Source organism: Notamacropus eugenii, chromosome 3, assembly GCF_028372415.1.
Source record: "Notamacropus eugenii isolate mMacEug1 chromosome 3, mMacEug1.pri_v2, whole genome shotgun sequence".
Classification (NCBI taxonomy): domain Eukaryota; kingdom Metazoa; phylum Chordata; class Mammalia; order Diprotodontia; family Macropodidae; genus Notamacropus; species Notamacropus eugenii.
This window is the reverse complement of record NC_092874.1, coordinates 482828486-482845567: the sequence shown is the minus strand read 5'-3', so window position 1 is coordinate 482845567 and position 17082 is coordinate 482828486. Positions and strand designations below refer to the sequence as shown.

General features: G+C 41.6%; 1 long non-coding RNA gene across 1 annotated transcript in view; it reads left to right on the top strand.

Moving 5' to 3' along the window:
- The first annotated feature begins 4325 nt into the window (after positions 1-4325).
- The window catches only part of LOC140531778 (uncharacterized), a 90722-nt gene continuing 77965 nt past the window's right edge, over positions 4326-17082 (top strand). The window contains exon 1 of the long non-coding RNA XR_011976437.1: positions 4326-4606. This is a non-coding gene — a long non-coding RNA (uncharacterized lncRNA). The remainder of the gene's footprint in view (positions 4607-17082) is intronic.

Genomic DNA, 17082 nt, shown 5'->3' with positions numbered 1-17082 from the left:
GGCATTTCCTAAAAGTCAAATTGCATCTCCTTGCAAAACTATTCTTATTAACTCTTCAGCCCTAAGAATTTAGATGAAGATGCAAACCCCTTATCTGGATTCATTTACACCTTCCTTTATTCATCTGCATGGCATTTGTTATGTAAGAACATTTTACCCAGAAGTCTTTTATTGCCCAAAATATTCCAAAGTTTTCCTGGAGGAAACTACTCAAAGCCTAAAATTGTGTCAATTCAGAAAATAGGATTTGGTGGAATTCATGATTTATAAATGATTTTAATATCCATAAATATCCTTTCTCTCATTCAGCAAACAGACATCTTGAGGATTAAAATAATGCCTATACCTGTAATTAAATAGAGGGTTATAACAAAATTGTTTTAATGGCCAGTAAAGAGGGAAATTTAAAAGGTCCATTTTGATGGAGGGCATCATTCTTTCAATGTAATTGATTCCTTGTGAAACGTTTTGGATACTTCAAGGTTCTATGATCTCCTCTATACTGAAAGTCCCTCTAAGGGTGCAGATCACAGACCTTCCATACAGCCCTATCTTACACTCCCATGGCCTTTGGGAGGGAGGGGCACTTCATGTGCTGACAGCCTTCCTCTGGGTGGCTTGACCTCATGTGGCATCAGGATAGTGGCTGATTATCACTCAATCCATCCAATTCATTTTTCTAAAAAAAATCTTCTCCAGTAGTGACCAACTGTCTTCAGGAAAGAATTATCAGTTTGTATGAAAGGATCATCTTCTGTAACAAAGAAATGTCCTACTAAAACCTATTTGTATAGGATTTAGCTGCAAAAACCTTCTTTTTGATTGTTTAGTTACAGTCACTAATCAATCAGTAGTCAATGGACACTGCTTCAAGTGATCTAGTTCAACTCATCCTTTTCCTGAGCCTGTCCTTCACTCATTAGAGGTTTAAAAGCTTCCTCTTTGTCTACAGTTCCTTACTCCATGTAATTAACCCCACAGCCCTATGCCTGTCACTTCTACTCCGCAAAGAGTACCATTGCTTTTCATGAGGGATGAGGTCCTTCTTACCTCCTACCTTTGTCAAAGAGCCTAATAACCTGCTCAAAGTTCCTGGAATAGACTCAGAATCACAAAGCTGGAAGGGTCAACAACCACCATCTAGCCCAACTCATGCCTCAGCGAGGTTTCTTTTACTCAGCTTTCCTGACAAAGGTCATCTAGTCTTTGCTCAAAGACCTCCAAAGAGAGAGGACACAATACCTTCCCTGGTACAAGCATATGCTAAATATTCTCTCTATGTCAGGTTCTGTCCCAGGCAATAGAGGGGCAAAGACAAAAACAAAGAGCTTACCTTGTATTGGGAGATAAACATGTACACACAGGAGCATGTAAAAAATATCGTTGAAATAGATACAAGTGATTTCAGAGCCAGGAAAGACACTAGGTGTGGAGGTGAAAAGGAAAAGGGAGATCCATAAAGAGTTCATCAGGAAGCAGCCCAGTCCTCTCTCGACAGTGCTGGAATTTCAGGGTTTTTTTTAACTATGATTTTCCTGGCACTGGAGCAATAATTTCCCATTTGCACCTTCCCCTCATTCCTCTTAGTTCTGCACTCTGCGGCCAAATAGAAAACTTCTGAATTTCTTGATTGTCAGCTGGCTAATGATCCTCCTTCCACATGAGAGAATCCCAAGGACTCAAAGACTCCTTGGTTCTGGTATGAAGGCTAACTTGTCTAACATCCTTTTTAAATGATTTCCCCCAGAATAACATCACCTGTAGGGAATGTAAGTGCTGCCTCTGCCCGCACAGCTGCCTCACATATTCTTTAGCCCCAACTTATACTTGCATGACCAAACCACATCAAAATCTTTCATTAGTCTTAAAATAGGGACTTGAGTAAGACTGGTAGAAGAATTCTGGTTGGGGCGCATCTCCTCAGGTCATGGTGCTTATTTTGATCCAGTCATGGAGTGTGATGGAGATGAAGAAATGGTTGCAGAGAATGGGCATGCTGTTCATGGCTGTGGGGTCTGTGGCAGGCCAGAAACAAAACATCCTTATTCTTTATACCTGTCTAATGATTTTACTGGAGCAAAAGAAAGGCTTGTAAACTAATCTGACTTTTAACACTTACCCAATACCTGGATCTTGTGGTGTCCCACCAGGAATAAGACAATGTAGGAACAAAATCCATGGGAACAAAATCCTCATGGATCAGGAAACTAAGTAATCTAATTTTTCAGGGGAGGAAACTGAGGCCCATAGGAGAGAAGGCCCTTTCCCAAAGTCACATGGTAAAGTCTTTGAATATTGGAAACTTGAACTGTGACATCTATAGGCTACCATTGGCACAGGAACTGATAAGATATAATCTTGCATGTGAGGGAGTCTCTCTTTGTCAATAGCATGGAAATTTATGGAGAAGAAAGTAGAATTTAGGGGAGAAGCAGTTTTAAGTCCAAAGGATCCACAGTCATAGTAAAAATGTTGGAAAACTGAGGTAGAGATCCTGGGGAAGAACCATTCTCAGATAGCATAGTACAGATCTCTGATAGAAGGTAGGTCAGGCCTGAAAGAAATCATTCTATAAAGTAGGGAATGGCTATGATTATTATTTTACTTTAAATGTACTCAACAGAACTCCAAGGAAACTAAAGGGTTTTAGTGAGAGTGATGTCATATTTACGCAGAATTTTACTGTTTTTTAAAAGGGAAACCGAAGCTGAGAAACATGATACGAATTGTCTGTGCTCTCCTAGGTGGTGTGGGCAGTGGGATTTGAACCCCAACTCCTCCTGGCTCCACATTAGTGCTTTTACTAAGGGTGCAGGGGGTGTTCAGGGAGGACCAGCACCTCTGATGGGACGGCTGCTAAGCCCTTGGCAGGGCTGCTCATCTACCTCTGGTTCCACCATCACTCAATTCATATCAATGGCTCCAAGAAACTGCATCATGTGCAGAGGCCACAATCTCATAAAACCATTTAACAGGTAAGCTAAACTAGGACGAAGGTAACTGACAGACCTCAAACCTGTTGGTGAGTCAAACAAATGTCTCCCCTATGCATGCGATGACTTTCCCAAGTAGAATGGGAGGGTGAGAACAATTTCTTCCAATGCCGGTGCTGTGCAGCATTTAGAGCTTGATCAGACATTGAAGATATCAAAGTCATCCATTGGAAGCCAAGGCATTGCCAGTCATGCTGATTTTTGTCTTTGGACCTCTATGACTAGAAAAGAGAGTGAGGCTGATCACTTTGTGTAACTCTGCCTCAGTTAAATCCAATTAACCCACAAGTCAAGACATCACCCTGTGATGTCATTGCTTCTCTTTGAAATGAAGGACAAATAGTAACAGTGCTTTTACTGCATACCAAACTGACATATCACTGTGCAAAGTGCATAGCCCTCTCTCTCTTGAATCCAATTCACTTGCAAGTCATGACATCTCCTTCCTTATGTCCTAGTCCTCTTCAAAAATGGACAAACAATAGCCTGTGAGTAGTAGTAGTTGCTTCACTGGACACCCAACTGGCCAATTCCTCCTTCCTTCTTTCCTTCCTTCCTTCCTTCCTTCCTTCCTTCCTTCCTTCCTTCCTTCCTTCCTTCCTTCCTTCCTTCCTTCCTTCCTTCCTTCTTTTCTTTTTTTCTTCCTTCCTACCTTCCTTCCCTCACTCCCTCCTTTACCTCCTCTCCCTCTGTCCACCCACTAGTGGTCTGCCCAAAGGAATATAAGTTTTGATCGCTGAAACCTAGGAAGATATCTTGGGATTTGGGGGATAGATTTCTTTTTTAAAGACCATGACTTAAACCCAAATCACTCTGGCTCTTATTGGTTAGTCAACAATGGGGCCCAGCTGAAGTCTCACTTGGTCATTGTTTGGATTCTGATGGCGCAGAGAGAGAGTAAATGGCATTTGTGTCTATTTTGGTCAGAAACTCTGAGGGGCTTCCCCTCCTAGATGGATTTCATTTTTTTGATGTGGCAAAAGAGGTCATTCTTTGCCTTATTTTTATTTAGCCTTTAATCACTGAATGAATGTTGTTTCAACAAACTGAGACCTGGGAAAGAACTTAGCTCAAAAAGACCAAGGCCTCCTACTGCATCTGGGGTCGTCTCCACTTGTCTTCATCTATATCTTACCATTAGGCTCAGATGAGTAGAGGACCGATGAAACTGGTGACTTTGCACAGCCTTCCCTCACTTGCATGTCATGACATGTTCCTGATGTCATGAACCTCTTGGAGAATGGATGACAAACAACAATACTGACATATTGTTGACATGTGACTAATTGGCTGAACAGTGGTGACGGCATGCTGAAATAGAGATTACATGCATTTTCCCCTCCTTGGCATGCAGTGATGCCAGGATAGAGAGTGGCTTCCTTTGTCTCACTCTGTGTTCTCGATGCCTCAGGATAATGTGAATAACCTCCATCTGTTGACCACAATAGGACTCCTAAGGAGAGGTACTAATGACACATTGCCCATGATCTGGGGCACAAAAGGCACCTTATGAGGAAGTGTGACCAGAAGCAGGGCATACCAACCAAGCCCCAGCTAGAACACAGCAGTCAGACAGAGGCCACATGAGACTGGCAAACAGCTGCTCCTTGCAGGTTTGTGGGATTTTTCATGACCCATATGTAAACAATGGGTTTTTGAGGTAATTGTGTGCTCACCAGTGGAGCTGGACATCACTTTTGGGAGGCAGTGTAGGTAGTAAAGATCCCAGATTTTCTGGGTAGAGGTAAGGAGCTATGGATGTGTGAAATTCTTAAGAGCTAAAGAAAGAAGGCCAGTATTTCTGTTAAGTGCATCCCTGATTTAACATGTAAATAATATCTCTAAGGAATTATATGAAGCACATAAGGGTTAAAGGAGTTGCCCAGAGTTGCATAATTTGTCATTTATCAGATGGAGGATTCAAATCATGGTCTGCTTGATTCAAAGGCCGGTGGCCATCCTGCCTCTGAATAATGCCTTCAGTTACTTGTTCATTTTTGTTGCCATAACAGGAGGACATAGGGCCAACATGCAAAAGCCCTTCAGGATGTCTTTCCTCTCTATATCCTCTTTCTCCAAAGACAAAGTTGGCTTCCTGACTTAACCTTCTACATGTAGTTTTCTAGGTTTTCTGACCTATGCCAATGGCAGAGAGTGAGGACAGGTGTAAGATTACAATGCTAATTTATCAAATACTGTTAACCCCTACAAGTTGTAAGTAGGCTAAAGAGAGGAGACTTGTCTACCTGACTCTAAGGATAAAGGGAAAGAGAACCACACAGTCTCGGAGAAATTTAGCTATGGATATTTCATTCATATCCATCTGGAAAAAAAGACAGTATTAAATTTAATTCAGTTAAGGTCAATCCAATTCAACAATGATTTAAGTGCCTTTCTCTGCCATCACCAGTGATAACAACAACAAACTGCCCTACTCTCAAGGAGTTTCCATTCTATCAGTGGTCAAAGGTGGACATGTGTGTAAATATGTAAAAGCTGAATACAAGTTATTTGGGGAGGGAGGGTGGAAAGTACTAGCAGCTTGAGGAAATCAGGAGACACTTTTACATGGAAGGTAGTGTAAGAGCTGAGTCTTAAAGGAAATTCAAGATTCTAAGAGACAGAGATGAGGAAAGAGGACATTCTTGATATGGGGGGGCAGTCAGTTCAAAATGATGGAGACTGAAGACAGAATGTCATGTTTAGGACCATTGAGTTGCTTTGATAGGAATGATAGAAGGGAAGAGATATGGAATTAGGCCAGACACATGGGCTTGAGTTGGGCTGACAGGTCAAATGAAGAGATAGTGTTTTCTCAGTGAAACAACTGAAAACTGAGGAGGTGTCTTGAGCAGGTGAAGCCTGAGCTCAGATCTGTACTTTGGGATCATCAGTTTGACTTCTGTTGGGAGAAGTACTTGGAGGTAAAGGAGAAGCAAGGACTCCAATTCAGAAGTTATAGCAGTAGGCCAGTGGGGAGGTGACAAAACCCAAATTAGAGTGTCCAAGCAATGAGTGGAGAGAAGGCAATAGATGTGAGGATGTTGAGGAGACAGAACGAAGAAAATTTGGGAAACTGATTAGACTTGGAGGGAAGGGTGGTGAGGAAGGGGAAGAGTTCAAGGTTAATGCTGATGCTGTGAACCTCAGTGATTGAAAAGGGGTCTGAGTGCTTAGCAATAATAGAAAAAGGAAACAGAAAGAGTTTTTTGGTTTGTTTGTTTTAGGGAAAGATAAGCTTTATTTTGCACATATGTAGTTGGAGCTATTCATCACATGATTGGCATGAGACACCAAAGATCAGGGAAGAGATGAGGGCTACATATGTAGATTTGTGAGTTATCTGCAAAGAGACACTGGCTTCTTGGGATTGACTCAGTTTCCAAGAGAGATTGTATATAAAGAAAAGAGGGTTCAAGGGGGAGAGGATCAAGGGAACCAGTAGAAAATGGCACAGATTATTAGTTATATAAATAAATCCAAGTACCATTTTTATTCCTGTGCCTCCTGAGGAAGGAAGAGGTGTTACAGACTCAGAAAAGCCTCCAGTAATTTCCTTGGCAGAAGGTCTTAGATTCTTTGCTTGAACATGTCTTGTGATGTGGAACTCAATACTCCAGGTCATGGCCCTTCTAACAACTGTCCATTCAACCTCATTTCCTTAGGGCGATCTCTGAGACCTAGTTCCACAAGATTTCTAAACCAAGGTTAGGATGCACAAATAATTTCAATAGTAATTTTTTTTAAGTTTTAACAACTGGATTATTTTTTTTTTCAATTCTGTTGCTTCCATCCATAGACCATAAATGAGCCAGACAAGTTCTCGTTGTTCTTCTCATGCATTATTTAGCCTCAGCACTGCCCTAACTGGAATACACATGGAGTATTCTACTCATTTATCTGGACTTTACATGTTAAGAAGGACCCTGGTGAGTGAAGAACATTGTGTGGAGGTAGACAAGCACCAGTGGGAGAAAGAGACAGTGCCACCACTCCTTAGCAGAACTCTTGGTCCTTCTTCCATCTGTAAACCATCTGTAATACAGCTTCCAGAATCATTTTCCTAAAGTGCACATCCTTCAAAACACGAGTGTTCTCATCAATAAGAAGCCAATTCTGACCTTCTAAGACATAGTAGGAGAGGATAAATAAGTGTAACTTCTTTATTTCCTGTATATATACCCATATATACACATATGTCTACATGTATGCATATATACTATGTTTCCATGAATATAAAACGATGCAAGCATACATATATTGCATATATGCATATACTTGTATATATACACATGTGTATATGTGTGCATATACATGTGTATGTTTCTCTGTGTATATGAATATAAGATAAAGTTCTGTGAAAGTAGGGACTTTTTTACCATTTGCCTCAGTTTCCCCATTGCCTAGCACATTGCCTGGTCTATAGTAGGTATCTGAACTGCTTTTGTCCTTTGTTCTCAAAGAGGATCAAAATGACCTCACTATGCTAGAATCAAGTTGGAGTGTATACAACTGTGACTGATGAGACAGACTGATGTGAGCTAGGAGTACTCTGCCACAGACTGGGCATAGACAGTCCATGTGAACATTTGAAGTGGAAATGTCTCTAAATCTGTTCATCTCATGTTTCCTTTGAGCTACTTCAATTCAGCTTTGCTCATAGAACACAGCACCTTTTCTGATGTGGGCACACCATGTTGAATACTGTACCAGTGTCTCCCATGTCACACAATCAATCCCAAAGTTCTTGAGACCTTGAGAGGGTCCTTGTGTTGCTTCTTTTGACTACCATGTGAACACTTGCTCTATGTGAGTTGTCCATAGAATAGTCTTTTTGGTAAGTGTACATTTTGCATTCAACCAACGTGGCCAGCCCTTTGGAGTTGTGCTCTCTGAAGCAGAGTTAACTCAAACCTGGCATTTTAATTAGAGTAAGGACCTTAGTGTCTGGTACCTTATCCTGCCCGGTGATCTTCAGAATATTTCTTTTTTTTTAATTTTATAAAATTTATTTATTTTCAGTTCTCAACATTCCCTTCCACAAGAATTTGAATTTAAAATTTTCTCCTCATCTCTCCCACCCCCACCCTAGTACAACATACTTCCCATCCACCCCTTCCTCAAGTCTGCCCTCCCTTCTATTACCCACACTTCTTCCATCCCCCTTCCACTCTATTTTCCTGTAGGACAAAATAGATTTGTATACTCCATTGCCTGTATATCTTAATTTCCAGTTGCATGCTAAAACAATTTTTAACACTCATTATTAAAGCTTTTAGTTCCATATTCTCTCCCTCCTTCCCACCCACTTTCATTGAGAAAACAAGCAACTCATTATAGGTCATACATGTGTAATAATGCAAAGCACTTCCATAATAGTTATGTTGTAAAACACTAACCACATTTCTCTTTATCCTCTCCTGCCTATCCTATCTATCCTATCCTCTCCCTTGATCTGTCCTCCCACAATAGTATTGGCTTCTGATTATCCCTTTCTTCAATTTGCTATCTCTTCTATTATCTTCTCTCTCCTATCCCCTTTCCCCTTGCCTTCCTGCAAGGTAAAATAGATTTCCATATCCAATTGAGTGTGTGTTATTCCCTCCTTAAACCAAATCCCATGAGAATAAAGCTCACTTATTCCCTTTCATCTCCCCCATCTTCCCCTCTATTGTAAAAGCTCTTTCTTCCCTCTTTTATGTGAGATAATTTGCTACATTCTACCTCTCCCTTTCTCTTACTCCTAGTACATTCCACTCAAGAGTAAATTTTATTTTTTTAGGTATTATTCCTTCATGTTCAGCTCAGCCTATGCCTTCTATATATACACACATGTGTATGTATATATATGTGTGTGTATGTATATATACACACATATATAATATACATACATGTACATATACATATATACACATAAATAATGTACACATACATACAATACCTATATACATGTATACACATCCATGTATATGTATGTATGTATATGTATGTATGTATTCCCTCTAACAACCCTAAAACTGAAAAAGGCCTCATGAGTTACAAATAACATCTTTTCATGTAGGAATATAAACACTTCAATTTTAATTTGTTCCTTAAGGCTTCTCTTTCCTATTTACCTTTTCATGTTTCTCTTGATTCATGTATTTGAAAGTCAAATTTTCTATTGAGCTCTGAATGCTTGAAAGTCCACTATTTCATTGAAATTCCATTTTTACCCCTGAAGTATTATACTCATTTTTGCTGGATAGGTGATTTTTGGTTTTAATCTTATCTCCTCTGATCTTTGGAATATCATATTCGAAGCCCTTCTATCTCTTAATGCAGAAATTGCTAAATCTTATGTTATCCTGATTGCATTTTCACAATACTTGAATTGTTATTTTCTGGCTACTTGTAATATCTTCTCCTTGACCAGGGAACTCTGGAATTTGGCCACAGTATTCCTAGGAGTTTTCCTTCTGGGGTTGCTTTCAAGTGGTGAGCTCTGAATTCTTTCTTTCCATTTCTATTTTACCCTCTGACCAAGATCAGCCACTCAATTCCCCCAGGGTCTTTAGGCTGAGAGCCCCAAAAGTGGATGTTGCTGCCACAGTGACTGTCACTATCCTGGGGCTGGGACTGACCTCACTTCCCTCTCACCCAGGTGAAAGAGTTTTCTTACTGACCTCTAAAACAGTCTTTGGTGTTTGTGGGTTGAGAAATCTGGGAACTGCAGCTGCTACCCATGATTCTACATGCTAAAATCTGTTCTAGTCCTGTCTGTGCCTTGTGACCTGGCCCATGCTGAGCTGTGCTTCACTCTGAGTTTGGTGTGATAGATCCTTCTTGTCAGTCTTCCAAGCTGTCTTGAGCTGGAAATCTCTTTCACTCTGTCATTTTGTGGCTTCTGCTGCTCTAGAATTTGTTTAGAGTCATTTTTGCAGATATTTTATCGGCTATGGGGGGAGAGCTTCTACAGAGCCATCCTTCTACTCCTCCATATTCAAGATTATTTTTAAGACAGTTCAAATGAAAATTCAGTTTCCTGACATGACACTGATATACCATCCAACTTTCACAGCCATATAACAATGAGCCCTTTTCATGACTGCTTTCCAACTTAAGTGCCTATCTGTTCCACCTAACTCTCACCTATGGCTGTAAGCAGCTGTAACATGTACAGTGGCCACACCTGGTAAACTATTTCATCACATGCGATAAAACAGGTTGAGGGTAACCAAAGGGTCTCAAACATATCAGTGAGTTAGTGGGGCTTCTACCCCAAGCACATGAAGACTTCCCCTGGTAGAATGGATAGATGAGAACAGTTTGTTCCAACAGCCATGAAGGTGGCTGAAGCAGGCACTGTGGAGGGCTTGGAGCTTGGTTAGATATTGCCAATGGCATCCATTGCATCTCATGCTTAAAGAGCTGCTTGTTGAGTGACTGAGAACCAGGGCCTTAGACTATCCTGCATGTTGCCCGTATCACAGATTTTTCTGATGTGCTTAAGAACAAAGTCAGTGCCAGGTTGATACTCAGTTCGTTAAGGCTCTATTTTGCCCTTTTGAGATTGAGACGACATGGCAAAATGGAAAGAATACTGACTTGGGAATCAGAAGATTCCTATTCCCATCCTGACTCAACTATTTCCTTTACATGAGACTCTGTGTGAGTCTAGACAAGTCCCAGGTTATGCAAAACTTCATTTCCTCATAAAAGATTAGATTAGCTGATCTATCAAAGAATAAGGATGTTCAAAGTGACTGCTATGTGCTATGCACAAAGACAACAGAGAAACCATGGCTCCCCTTGTGGTAACCTGGGCAGCCACTGGGCCTTCCTCTCTCATTTCAAGCTTTCTTTGTTCCTGATCCCATTGCTTAGAGAAGGCTAGACTTTGAGGTGCACAGGCCCCTAGAATTTCAGAGAGACTTTCTGAGGGTCTGATGATCTCCTACTGTGTCAGGACAAGAAGCAAGGTTGGAATCCAGGTCTTCCTGGCTCCAACTCTAGTTCCCTATCTATCATGTTGCTTTCTTTACTTCTATTGTCTCTCGCTTCTCTATTTTATTCCATTTAGTGTGGAGGTGGGAAAAATGAAAGTCGACTATGATCTTCTTAGAGTAGGCACTGAGTTTCTTTTGTTTTTTCCTTTCCTTGTATTCTCTGTGCTTAACCCAATGCCTATCACATAGTAGGTACCTAATAAATATTTGTTGGCTGGATAACTAACAAGACTTTAGTGAACGTGTGTGTGTGTGTGTGTGTGTGTGTGTTTTCATCCTTCATTTTCAAAGAAGACCATGACATCAGAGAAATGATGATGTAATTGTCACTTGACTTTGTTTTGAGTGAGGGAGGGCTGTGAAGGGTCCCTAACCTCACTTTCTCTTCCTGAGCCATCTGGGTCCAGTGATCAGATATTCATCAGAATGACTGGAGATGGCCCAGAATGCAATAGTAGACCTTGGCCTTTTTAGGCTGGCCTTTTCAGATACTCATTTAGAGGGAGATAACATTGAGTGCATAGGTCTCTTTAAGAAGTAGTCATGGAATGGTCCTTTTAATGAACAAAAGAAAAAATAACTAAATCAACAGAAAATTTTAGTAGTGATCACCACTCTAAGCCAGCAATTAAGTGGATCTTGGGCAGGGTCTTATTGTTGTCCAGCCCATGGGCTTCAGAGTACACTGGGTTTAAGGTCTTGGAAAAAGAAGGAAGGAAGGAAGGAAGGAAGGAAGGAAGGAAGGAAGGAAGGAAGGAAGGAAGGAAGGAAGGAAGGAAGGAAAAAAGGAAGGAAGGAAGGTAAGAAAAGAAAGGAAAGGAAGGAAGGACATCTAGCCAGTAAACACCAAAGCCCCAAAGAAAAGGGAGAGGGAGACAGATGGGAGAGGATGAGCTGGGTTACCCAGTTAGCTGAGTCCCCACTCAGGCAGCTCAGTCTACTCGCAGTCTGTGTTCATTCTTCATGCCAGTCTTTCAAAGAAGACCATGTCCAGAACATCAAGAAAATTAATGAAAAGAAATACAAAGGAAGGTAGTCTAGTCATACCAGATCTAAAACTGTATTACAAAGCAACAGTCATCAAATCCACTTGGTACTGGCTAAGAAATAGAGTGGTGAATCAGTGGAAGAGGCTAGGCAAACAAGACACCGTAGTCAATGACTATAGTAATCTATTGTTTGATAAACCCAAAGACCCCAGCTTCTGGGATAAGAGCTCACTATTTGACAAAAACTACTGGGAAACTGGAAAATGGTATGACAGAAACTAGGCATAGAACAACATTTTATGCCATACACCAAAATAAAGTGCAAATGAGTACACAGTTTAGATATAAAGGCTGATACTACAAGTAAATTAGAAGAGCAAGCAATAGTTTACCTGTTGGATCTATGGAGACAGGAAGAATTTATGACCAAATAAGAGAAAGAAAACATTTAGAAATGCAAAATTGGTAACTGATTATGTGAAGCTTTATGTTAAGTTTTTATGTTAAGCTATTATGTTAAGTTTTTGCACAAACAAAGCCAATGCAACCAAGATTAGGAGGGAAGCAGAAAACTGGGAAAGAGTTTTTATAACTAGTGTCTCAGGTCTCATTTCTAAAATATACAGAGAACTGAGTCAAATGTACAAGAATGCAAATCATTCCCCAACTGACAAATGGTCAAAGGATATCAAGAGGCAGTTTTCAGAGGGAAGAAATTAAAACTATCTATAATCATATGAAATAATGCCCTGTCACTATTGATTAGAGAGATACAAATCAAAACAACTCTGAGGTGTCATATCACACCTGTCAGACTGGCTAACATGGCAAAATAGGAAAATGATAAATGTTGGAGATGTGGGGTTCTGTTGAAGGAACTGGAGATATCCACCTGAAGAAGACAAGATGCAGGGATTGAACAGATGTCATCACATGTCTGAGGGTCTAGAAGAGAACAGAAGAGGGGTCTGTCCAGGCCTTTGCCCAAAACTGAAAACAATGAGTCCAAGTTTCAAAGAGGGAGATTTAGCTTTGACGTGGAGATAGCCTTGCTGGCCATGAGAGTTGTGCAGATATGGGATGTGCTGATTCAGGAGGTGATGAGTTTCTCTTCCACACTGGGAATGGCCAAGCAGAAGGTGAATGACTACTGTGTGGGGATTTTAGGGAATTCCTATACAGGTATGGACTGGTCAAATGACCTCCCAGAACCCTCTCAACTTTGAGAATCTGTGAGAAAACATTTCTGTCTTTTAGAATCTTTAGCAAAAATCCCAAAAGGGAAATACAAATGCCCACAGAGCATACATTCACTTGGGACTGCTGTCTAGAACTGGGAGTTAAGGAGGGAAGGCACCTTCCCAAAGCTGGCTGGTCTGGTTCACAGATAAAGGGCTTGGAATCCAACATGGGACCCCTCCCTCCCTGCCTGCCCTGCTTCTGTCCTGTTGGCATGGACTTTTCAGGAGCTGGGTCACCTCTGGGACATGATGAGGTTTCTGGGTAGATTACGGCTATGAAGGGAGCCTTGGAGATGGCATCAGCCAGAAATTCAGAAATCAGCTTGAATGAATGATGGCAGATTTGTCAACAAATTGGAAGAAATCCAGAGGAAAATAGAAAAATGACTGAGGCCTGAAAGGGAGGGCTTGACTTAGGAGGAAAGATTAAGAGCTCTAAATATGTTTAACTTGACTGAGACAAGACACTGAAAACAGCATTGGCGTCCAACTGACTTGCCCTGAGACCTCCTCCCCTGGGCCTGGTGTCATGGGGATCAAAACAGCCCTTGCAGCTCACCACAGTGCCCCAGTTCAGCCTGCGCTGGGAGAAGCCTCCCTAGCCCACGATCGCCAGGACACGTCTCTCAGGATCACCTATAATGCCTTCTCTGGTGGAACTGAAAGGCACCAAGATCATGAAATCAAGCCTGGCTTTGGGAGTGGCCCAAGAAGCAGGGCCCCAGAGGCAGGACCTGGTATTTCCTAGTGCCTTTCATTCAGCAGAGAGGGACTCAAGTGAAGACTGAACCGTCCTCACTCCCCATTTCTTTCCTAAATTAGACCAGGAGACTTGAGCATGAATAGGGACTTGTTCACTGATACCATTGTATCAGCTCCCCAACACAGTCCCGGCTAAACTGAAGGGGCTTGATAGTCACCTATGGACTGATTGACTGCATTTGGTGCTTAAGGTATGCAAATAGTTCATCTCATAACAGTGCAAATGGAGTTATTTCTATTGGAAAAAAAAAAAAGGAAAGCAGGGGTCAGAGAGTTCCAATTAATTGTTAACCATCTACTATGTGTCAAAGCTGTAGAGTTACAAAGGCAAAAACTGAGCAGCCCTCCCCTCAAGGAGCTTATAGTCCATACAACACTGACATTCAACACTGTAGAACAAAAACACGATAATGGGATAACCTTACAGTGAGTGTGTGGGGAGGACCTAGAATCTGGAACGGTGAGTGCAGTGGTCAAGGTTGCCTGAACTGAGGCTTGAAGGAAGTTTAAAAAGCAGAGGAGGGACTGATACAGAGAGAGGGATAGACAAACAGACACAGAGACAGAGAAGAGAGAAGAGGATAGGAGAGGAGAGGGAGAGGGGAGGAGGGGAGAAGGGAGGTGAAGTGGAGGGAGAGGAGAGACAGAGACAGACAACAGAGAGAGGAGAGAAAAAAGGGAGAGGGAACAAGAAGACTTCAGAGAGGCCTGGAAGGACTTATATGATCTGATGCTGAGTGAAAGGAGCAGAACCAGGAGAACTTTGTGCACAGCAACGACCACAGTGTGTGAGAGTTTTTTCTGGTAGACTTGGAATTTCGTAATAACGCAAGAACTTCTTAAAAAAAAAAATCCCAATGGTGGTTTTCTAAGGCAAAATGCCTTCCACACTCAGAGAAAGAAATATGGAAGTGATTCGCAGAATGTAGCAGATCATGTTTGTGTGTGTATGTGTTTGTGTATCATGTTTTGATTTGTTAAATGATTTCTTCCATTTATTTTAATCCGACTACATAGCATTACTATAGTGAAAATGTACTCAATAGGAAAGTATATGTAGAACCTATGCAGAATTGTATGCTGTCATGGGGAGGGAGGAGGGTAGTGGGGGGTAGGTGTGGGGGGTATAAAATCTCAATTGTATGGCAGTGATTGTTAAACATTAAAAAATAAAAAAAATAAAAAAAGAAAAAAAAGAAAAAAGGGAGAGGGAGAGAGAGAAAGAGAGACAGAGAGAGACAAAGACAGAGAGAGAGACAGAGAGATAGAGAGACAGAAAGACAGAGACAGAGACAGAGACCTTCCATCTAGATCTAGGCCTAAGGTACAGGCCACGCAAAAGTATGGAGATGGGAGATGGAGGCTCTCTTGAGATCAGCAGAGGTCAGTTTAGATGGATCACATAATGTGTGGCACCAGAGAATGTTCAATAAACCTGGTAAGGTGAGATGGAGCCAGGGCCCATTTGATGCTGGGGTTGATGGGGCCCCTGGATTTTAAAGTTGAGAATGGTGGTGCCATACTTACTCCTGCACTTTAGGGGAGACTGAAATGGATTCTGCCTTGATTTTTTATCAACTTTTCCTACTCATTTTTATTTGTCACTGGTTGTTCGCGTGTTGTCTTCCCCAATAAAACATGGGAGCCCTGAAGGCAGGGACAGTGTTTTTGCCTTTCTTGGTATCTCCAGTGCTTAGCACAGTAGCTGGCATACAGCAGTCACCTAATAAATGATTAATGATCGATTGCCAGTAGATACTTAGCTGGTCATTCAACATATTCAACTAAATAGACTGTTAAACAAGGAGCTCCTAGATGCCAGGCACTGTACTGGGTCGTGGAAATAGAAAGACAAAGATCAAACTAGACCCTGCCCTCCATGGGCTTCCATTTTACTGATGGAAAACAATAATACAGAGATAAAGAAATATATGACATCTGCTGTGGAGTTGAAGGAGCCATCCCAGGGAAAATGTCCAGTTCTCTTTGGAGAGCACAAAACTCTCTCATGCTCCATGGTGACACTGAGGGGTAATGAAGATACAGAGCTGGGAGGAGGAGAGGAGTACGGTGAGGGAGAAATCAGAGATGGAGGAATCCAGGTCTTCCTGACATGAGGTCTTCCAGACCTCTAGACACTAAGCCAGCTCCTCAGATTTTTTTATTACTGTAAAGCCCTTCCTATGAGAAAGAGCTCCAAGTAGTGAAGGACCAGTTTGTTTATGATGTAAACAGCCAAACTGACCAACCTCCAATTGATTTTTCTTCAGCTGGAGGTAACCATAACATAGGGAAATGAGGAAGACCTCGGGGGAGGAGGAATGTTATCCCAAGGATGTGGTGTCCCCATCATTTGAGTCACTGAAAATGAGACTAGCCACTGTTGATTCTCAGGCCCAATCCTGTCCTGACACAGAACTGGAAAGGATGAGCTCATACATCTTTCCCTCTGCCCTCCCAAGCTTTACTGGGTTGGAGCATGACTACACAGTCCCAGGTTCCCTCACAGTTATACACGGGGACCAGAAAATGCCTCCTGCCTTGACTTCATTCTATGGGGTTGCAGCCTGACCTTCTCAGCATGTAACTAGAGAACTTTTGCCAGCCTGGTGAATATTTCTTTCCCAACATACCTCTCATGGAAAAGGTGCTGCTGGGCTCCTGGCAGAGCCTGTCTGACTGGCTTCCTAGCCTAGACTTCTTCATTCCTCTCCTAGGACTTGAGGTCTCCATTTTTGTGGTTACTTGATGTATATTAGTCTCTTCTGAAATAGATATCTGCAGTCTGCCATCCCTGCCCCCGCCACTGTCTGAGAATGTACAAATGTTAAATATTCCTTAGAGGAGCTAAGATGGGGCCATTGAAATCAAGGTTACCTAAATCGTTCATTTAATGAAGAACAGTAATATTCCACGGGGAAAAACATCAACACAAATATAGAGAAGTCATCACTGCACAATGTCATCCCAAGTTACAGTCCATAGGATCCATAGAGACAGGTTCTCTGCGACTGGCCTGAAATGGAGAGCCCAGATATCACATTCTTGAGAGTTTCCCTAATTTGTTTCCTTGATTGATTTTTGAAAAGGAGTAATGCAAAGATAGTAG